Genomic DNA, 8,564 nt, shown 5'->3' with positions numbered 1-8,564 from the left:
AGTGTCTTGTTGCGATAATAATCATGGTCAACAAATTGAAGGCAAAAATGATTTAGAATAAAAGTATGTGAGTTTTTAAGGGACGGCGTGGCGCAGTGGGAGAGTGGCCGTGCGCAACCCGAGGGTCCCTGGTTCAAATCCCACCTCGTACCAACCTCGTCACGTCCGTTGTGTCCTGAGCAAGACACTTCACCCTTGCTCCTGATGGCTGCTGGTTGGCGCCTTGCATGGCAGCTCCCTCCATCAGTGTGTGAATGTGTGTGTGAATGGGTAAATGTGGAAGTAGTGTCAAAGCGCTTTGAGTACCTTGAAGGTAGAAAAGCGCTATACAAGTACAACCCATTTATCATTTATCATAATTGATATAATTGTCAATAATAAAACATAACATGACGTTTACAAATTTTGTTGCTATTACTCATCTCAAACTAAAGTTTTTTTTTTAATGGCTTCTGTATTTATTTGCCGAAAATCTTTGTTCATGGTTTTATTCCACCCCAAGAAGAGACATGAAAATACTAGATAAACCATTGGAATTTTGGATTATTGTTTGCATGTTTTCTAATGGTATGGCTATTTATTTATGTGCCTAAATTATCTCCAGTTGCACTTGGGTGGAAGGCAGGGTACCTGCTGGACAAGTCACCAGTATGATGAAGGAAAAAAAAATCTATTTTTGCTCAAAACAATTAGAATTCTATATATTATACAATATCGTAGATAAATGACACTTTCCAGGCCAGCTCAAAACTGTTGATACTTATGCTACATTCAAATGAACTGGGAAATTGGAAATTCCAGATTACTTCCGAAGAACAATGGCACCACCCAAGTAAAGGCAATAAAATACTATATGATGCATTTTAACTGCATTATTTGGTTATACTTGATCGTAATTGAACATAAACTTAACATTTAAAAATCGTTTAAATCCATTAATCCAGTGTTTTTCAAACTGTGGTACGGTCCATGTAGTGGTACGTCAAATAATCACTTAATTAAATATTCAAACAAAGTGTTACTGTTCAAACGATGTGTAACGTTAAAGTGGCCAAAAACATTAAATATACTTGTTCAATCAAACTTTTGCCTTGTTTTGAATGAATATTTAGGCCTACTGCGCTACTGTAGTTTATTGTCGGTTATTGTGGTTGTATTTGGAGAGCCAAGTGTTTTTTGAGCTGGGATTTGGTGAAAAAAGTTTGAGAACCACAGCATTATTTAGTAAGATAGAATTAAAAAAAAGATATGTATACTGTAGTCTCCTAATAGGAAAGCAAGCAGAAACAAAACTGTTTCATAAATGTCAGCAATGTTTTTTGTTTATGTTTGACTCTGATGCGTTAGTTTGTAAATTCTAGGAGGGATGTATCAAATTTCCCAGCTGCACTCAAAGCAGGGTAGTTTTAATTGTGAACTTCCTGTTTGACAGGAAGTCAAAGAGGAAATGGAGTCTTCTACCCATCAAACGTCCTAAAAGAGCATCCCTTGCTGGCCATCTTTCATAGCAGCCTTAAAGAAAACTTCATCTGTGAGTAAAATCTTTCATCTCAATATCAATTTACATGTCGTGGGTTTGGCAGCGTGGGTCAACGGCGGCCATTTTGTTGATCCCAAGTCTTTTAGCATACAGCATTGCCACATGCTGCCATATTTTATCTAACGCTGCAATGATTTGTGTGTAGTGTTTATACAATTGATGTTTTACTATTCAATGTTTACTTGTATCACCACAATACCAAGTACCAACAAGGCCGATATTTTGTCTGTCTCCTTGGACAATCTTCAAGATTTTTCAATGATTTTGTGATTTGTACCTTTTAATTTGTGCACTGACCAGTATTGTGTGAAATAATCTACAGATGTTAAGCGATATGTGTACGTATTTATTTTCTTACAAAAGACATGCACCTGGGGATAGGTTGATTGGCAACACTAAAATTGGCCCTAGTGTGTGAATGTGAGTGTGAATGTTGTCTGTCTATCTGTGTTGGCCCTGCGATGAGGTGGCGACTTGTCCAGGGTGTATCCCGCCTTCCGCCTGATTGTAGCTGAGATAAGCGCCAGCGCCCCCCGCGACCCCAAAAGGGAATAAGCGGTAGGAAATGGATGGATGGACAGAGATGCTCGATAATGGCTTTTTGCCGATATCCAATATTCCGATATTGTCCAACTCTTAAATACCGATTCTGATATCAACCGATACTGATATATACAGTCGTGGAATTAACACATTATTATGCCTAATTTTGTTGTGATGCCCTGCTGGATGCATTAATCAATGTAACAAGGTTTTCCAAAATAAATCAACTCAAGTTATTGAAAAAAAAGCCAACATGGCACTGCCATATTTATTATTGAAGTCACAAAGTGCATTATTTTTTTTAACATGCCTCAAAACAGCAGCTTGAAATTTGGGATATGCTCCACCTGAGAGAGCATGAGAAGGTTGAGGTGGGCGGGGTAGAGGTAGGGGGTAGCAGGGATGTATATTGTAACATTCTGTAATAGTTAGTGCTGCAAGGGATTCTGGGTATTTGTTTTGTTGTGTTAATGTTGTGTTACAGTGTGAATATTCTCCCGGAATGTGTTTGTCATTCTTGTTTGGTGTGGGTTCACAGTGTGGTGCATATTTGTAACACTGTTAAAGTTGTTTATACGGCCATCCTCAGTGTGACCTGTATGGCTGTTGACCAAGTAGGCCTTGCATTCACTTGTGTGTATTAAAAGCCGTATATATTATGTGACTGGGCCGGCACGTAAATACAGTGCGTTTAAGGTTTATTGGCGCTTTCTACTTCTCCTTACGTCCGTGTACACAGCGGCATTATAAAGAGTCATAAATTTTACTTTTTGAAACCGACACCGATAATTTGGAAACAGATACCGATAAACTCCGATATTACATTTTAAAGCATTTATTGGCCAATAGTATTGGCGGTCCGATATTTTCGGACATCCCTACTTACTAACTTAATGTGCCGTCAGCCAGCAGACATACGTCATGTAGCAAAAACATGGCCTATCAGTCCTAGTGAACACAGGTGTTAGCTGTACTGCAGTATTATTGCTTTCATTTTAAGACTTACTTAATTAACTTTGTAAAAAAAAAACGAGCCGCTCGCTGCTCTGGTGGCTGACTTAATGACTTAACTTAATGATGAAAACAAATCTAGCTGTTTATGGAGCTCTTTTTAAGGACTTTATGCAAACACACTAGTCAAAGATCCACTATGTATGAGAGGAGTGCTGTGCATTTTTCATAAATCTGCTACAAATACAGTAATATTAATCGCTCCGAAGTTTTGAACGCGACATTTTGATGTCATTCAAATGGTGGATTTAGCTGGTTGGCTGTTAGTTGAATATCCCAGCCTTTGAGACCGTAACCATGGCGATGGTGAATAACCTTTTTAAATTAGAGATAGGCAATGCCACAAAGTTTGGTTTCGATCCAACACAATGGGAATGCACGATACAGATACATTTTACGTGGATGTTTTTCCAGATCCTAAATTAATTTCTGATTTTCGTCTTTAATTTGTTTCTCGTGAATGTTCTATTCAGAATAAAACACCCTTTTCCATGTTTAGTTATTTTGTTGTATGTTATGAAAAATGTATGTTATGAATATACATATAGCTAGTCTTCTGAATTAAACAAAAAATGTAGTGTTTAGTGTTTATTGTTTATTGAAGATACCCATTAGCTGACACACATACGCCAGGCTAGACTTCCTGGGGTCCTTTTCAAAAGTTCAAAGTAAAAATAATAATACACAGATCGAGGTCCAAAACTTACACAAATCCAATTACAAATAAAAGAAAGGAAAAAGGAAATGGAAAAAGAAAATTCTCAAATAATAAATTAAAATAACAATGCAGAGATACAGTAACAGAACATGCGCAAATCCAGTTACAATAAAATAAAATAAAAAGTGAATTAGGAAATAAAGTTTCTCAAAACTGATAACATGAAATGGAACTGTATAAATAGGAGGCATATATTAACAATTTTACTTATTTCTGTTCCTTTTTGTTCATTATCTATTTCAAATGCTATTTTGATTGTTTTTTATTTTATTTGAAATTAATTAAATAAAACAAACATAAAAAAAGCTTAAGGCAATCAAAATACATTGTATACAAAACAAAACACAACATTATAACATCACTGTTAAAGCTCGATTTATGAACCTAAAATGTTCTTGAACAGGATGTGTGACTAGAAAAGATAATTAATTGAAGCAAATTTCACAATGTAAACATGAATAATTATATAAAATATAATATCAATCAATCATCAATCAATGTTTACTTATATAGCCCTAAATCACTAGTGTCTCAAAGGGCTGCACAAACCACCACGACATCCTCGGTAGGCCCACATAAGGGCAAGGAAAACTCACACCCAGTGGGACATCGGTGACAATAATGATCCAGTGGGACGTCTGTGACAATAATGATTATGAGAACCTTAGAGAGGAGGAAAGCAATGGATGTCGAGCGGGTCTAACATGATACTGTGAAAGTTCAATCCACAATGGATCCAACACAGTCGCGAGAGTCCAGTCCAAAGCGGGTCCAACTCAGCAGCGAGAGTCCCGTTCACAGCGGAGCCAGCAGGAAACCATCCCAAGCGGAGGCGGATCAGCAGCGCAGAGATGTCGAGGCGGATCAGCAGCGCAGAGATGTCCCCAGCCGATACACAGGCAAGCAGTACATGGCCACCGGATCGGACCGGACCCCCTCCACAGGGGAGAGTGGGACATAGAAGAAAAAGAAAAGAAACAGCAGATCAACTGGTCTAAAAAGGGAGTCTATTTAAAGGCTACAGTATACAAATGAGTTTTAAGGTGAGACTTAAATGCTTCTACTGAGGTGGCATCTCGAACTGTTACCGGGAGGGCATTCCAGAGTACTGGAGCCCGAACGGAAAACGCTCTATAGCCCGCAGACTTTTTTTGGGCTTTGGGAATCACTAACAAGCCGGAGTCCTTTGAACGCAGATTTCTTGCCGGGACATATGGTACAATACAATCGGCAAGATAGGATGGAGCTAGACCGTGTAGTATTTTATACGTAAGTAGTAAAACCTTAAAGTCACATCTTAAGTGCACAGGAAGCCAGTGCAGGTGAGCCAGTACAGGCGTAATGTGATCAAACTTTCTTGTTCTTGTCAAAAGTCTAGCAGCCGCATTTTGTACCAACTGTAATCTTTTAATGCTAGACATGGGGAGACCCGAAAATAATAAGTTACAGTAGTCGAGGCGAGACGTAACAAACGCATGGATAATGATCTCAGCGTCTTTAGTGGACAGAATGGAGCGAATTTTAGCGATATTACGGAGATGAAAGAAGGCCGTTTTAGTAACGCTTTTAATGTGTGCCTCAAAGGAGAGAGTTGGGTCGAAGATAATACCCAGATTCTTTACCGTGTCGCCTTGTTTAATTGTTTGGTTGTCAAATGTTAGAGTTGTATTATTAAATAGAGTTCGGTGTCTAGCAGGACCGATAATCAGCATTTCCGTTTTTTTGGCGTTGAGTTGCAAAAAGTTAGCGGACATCCATTGTTTAATTTCATTAAGACACGCCTCCAGCTGACTACAATCCGGCGTGTTGGTCAGCTTTAGGGGCATGTAGAGTTGGGTGTCATCAGCATAACAGTGAAAGCTAACACCGTATTTGCGTATGATGTCACCTAGCGGCAGCATGTAGATGCTGAAGAGTGCAGGGCCAAGGACCGAACCCTGGGGAACTCCACACGTTACCTTAACGTAGTCCGAGGTCACATTGTTATGGGAGACACACTGCATCCTATCAGTAAGATAAGAGTTAAACCAAGACAGGGCTAAGTCTGACATACCAATTCGTGTTTTGATACGTTCTAATAAAATATTATGATCGACGGTATCGAAAGCAGCGCTAAGATCGAGGAGCAGCAACATAGATGACGCATCAGAATCCATCGTTAGCAATAGATCATTAGTCATTTTTGCGAGGGCTGTCTCCGTCGAGTGATTTGCCCTGAAACCGGATTGAAAGGTTTCACATAGATTGTTAGACGCTAAGTGTTCATTTAACTGCTCCGCAACAATTTTTTCGAGGATTTTTGAAATAAAGGGAAGGTGAGACACCGGTCGGTAGTTTACCATGAGGTCAGGATCGAGGTTAGGTCTTTTAAGAAGAGGATGAATAACCGCTTTTTTGAATGCTAGGGGAACAGTGCCCGAGGAAAGTGATAAGTTTATAATATTTAGCACTGATGGACCTAATAATACAAAGAGCTCCTTGATCAGTTTCCCAGGAAGAGGGTCAAGTAAACATGTTGTTTGTTTTATTCCATTTACACGTTGTAACAATTCCTCTAATGTTATTTCCTCAAAACGAGAGAAACTATTTTGGAGGGCAGTATCCGCCGTATATACAATCGTGTCAGTGTTAATAGAACCCCGTTGTAGCTGGGACGCATTGTCTTTAATCTCCTTTCTAATGACTTCAATTTTCTTACTAAAGAATTGCATAAAGTCATCAGCTGAGTGGGTGGAGCTACTGGAAGGAGTCCCTTGTTGGGTTAGCGATGCTACCGTACTAAACAAAAATTTAGGATCGTTTTTATTACGGTGGATGAGATTTGAGTAATAATTAGCTTTAGCTAAGGTAAGCATGCGTTTATAAGTTATTAAACCATCACTAAATGCTTGATGGTGCACCTCAAGTTTAGTCGTGCGCCATTTGCGTTCAAGCTTTCTGCATAATAATTTCTGAGCTCTAGTTTCTTCTGTAAACCACGGGGTGCGCTTTTTTGGAGCCTTTTTTAACTTTAGCGGTGCTATGTTATCAATGGTTTCGCGCAGGGCGTCGTTAAAGTTGTTAGTGAGGTTATCAATAGAGCCCACATACTTTGGGAATGGTGCCATTACCGAGGGCAGTAGGTCAGCAAGAGTTGTCGTTGTGGCCGTATTAATGTTGCGGCTGCTATAGCAGTTATTATTATTATTAGTTTGACGAACATGCGTCTGAACCTCGAATTTTATAAGGTAATGATCGGACAATACTTTAGTATACGGGAGTATCGTAACTTTGGAAGCGGTGATACCCCTGACAAGCACTAGGTCTATCGTATTACCGTTGCGATGCGTGGGTTCATTTATTATTTGTGTGAGACCACAGCTATCAATTATAGTCTGGAGCGCTACGCACGGTGGGTCCGATGGGGTATTCATATGGATATTAAAGTCCCCCATTATGATTATATTATCGGCGTGTGTCACTAGATCAGCAACGAACTCTGAGAATTCATTGATAAAGTCCAAACAGGGCCCTGGGGGGCGGTAGATAACAGCCAGGTGTAGAGGCAGCGGTGTGACAGACCTCATAGTAAGCACCTCAAACGATTTATATTTATTATTTATGTTAGGACTAAGGTTAAAGTTTTCGTTGTATATTAGTGCGACCCCCCCCACCCCTTTTAAGCGGACGGGCAATATGCGCATGTGTAAAGTTAGGAGGACATGCCTCATTTAGCGCAAAAAAGTCGTTTGGTTCAAGCCAGGTTTCACTGAGACCGATGACGTTAAGATTGTTGTCTCTGATGATATCATTAACTAACAACGTTTTGGGAGACAATGATCTTATGTTTAAAAAAACCTATATTATAGGTAGTGGGCTGTTTTAGGGAATTTTTGATCAAATTATCCGTAGTAGCAATATTAATAATGTTGTGTTTATTATGCCCAGTGCATTCAGTATAATTACGACCATATCTAGGAATTGATACGACGGGAATGTTCCGATTGTTTGATTGTTGCTTTGATAAACTGCACGCATCATGGTTAGCCTCCTCAGTAACGGGGATTTTCCGATTGTTTGTTTGTTGCTTTGATAAACTGCACGCATCATAGTTAGCCACCTCAGTAAAACACATGTCCAACTCTGAAACACTCAAAGCAGAAAAAATTTGTTCTAATTTAACTGACTCCTTACCCAGACCAGTAGTCTCGCATCCTTTATTTAAATCCGTCTTCAGGGTGGAGGGAAGTGGTGTTATACAATATATATATATATATATATACAATATATATACAATACACAATATAATATGAAATATAGAACATTACACGGTGCTCAAACATCTATCAAAATGTTTTAGTACGACTATGGTAAGCTATGAAGCCACACCGCTTGATGGATTGTACGCTGTTTCAACATATGAGTATTATTATGGTGTATGTGGATAAGGTAAGACACATTTTCTGGCGTTTTGTTTCACATTATTATGCAAAAGCAACTTTTCTTACTTTCTGGTACCTGCTGATCTGTATTTGGGATCTGCATAAGTCCTGAAAGATTACGCATGTCCGTCTTTGTAGTCCGTGGGGACACCCTAGTCCATAAACTTCTTCTTTTTCTTCATCTTCTTGTTATGGGACATTCATTCTCCGCTGTTGCCATTTCTAATATAAAGTAGTGTACAGTTCTTACTTATATCTGCCATGAAATTGTTAAAACATACCGGTATAGTGAGTTTACATTATTTACCCAAGGAACTTTAGTTATTAGAGA

The 8,564-nt window shown here is 39.0% G+C and overlaps 1 long non-coding RNA gene across 2 annotated transcripts in view; it reads left to right on the top strand.

Annotated features, from left to right (window-relative positions):
• Nucleotides 1–1,400: 1,400 nt before the first annotated feature.
• The window catches only part of LOC133537355 (uncharacterized), a 31,610-nt gene continuing 24,446 nt past the window's right edge, over nucleotides 1,401–8,564 (top strand). For both annotated transcript variants that reach the window (XR_009802673.1, XR_009802674.1), the window contains exon 1: nucleotides 1,401–1,531. This is a non-coding gene — a long non-coding RNA (uncharacterized LOC133537355). The remainder of the gene's footprint in view (nucleotides 1,532–8,564) is intronic.

This window comes from Nerophis ophidion, linkage group LG18 (assembly GCF_033978795.1).
Source record: "Nerophis ophidion isolate RoL-2023_Sa linkage group LG18, RoL_Noph_v1.0, whole genome shotgun sequence".
Lineage (NCBI taxonomy): Eukaryota > Metazoa > Chordata > Actinopteri > Syngnathiformes > Syngnathidae > Nerophis > Nerophis ophidion.
Note: the sequence above shows the minus strand (reverse complement) of the source record. Positions and strands in the feature narration are given on the sequence as shown.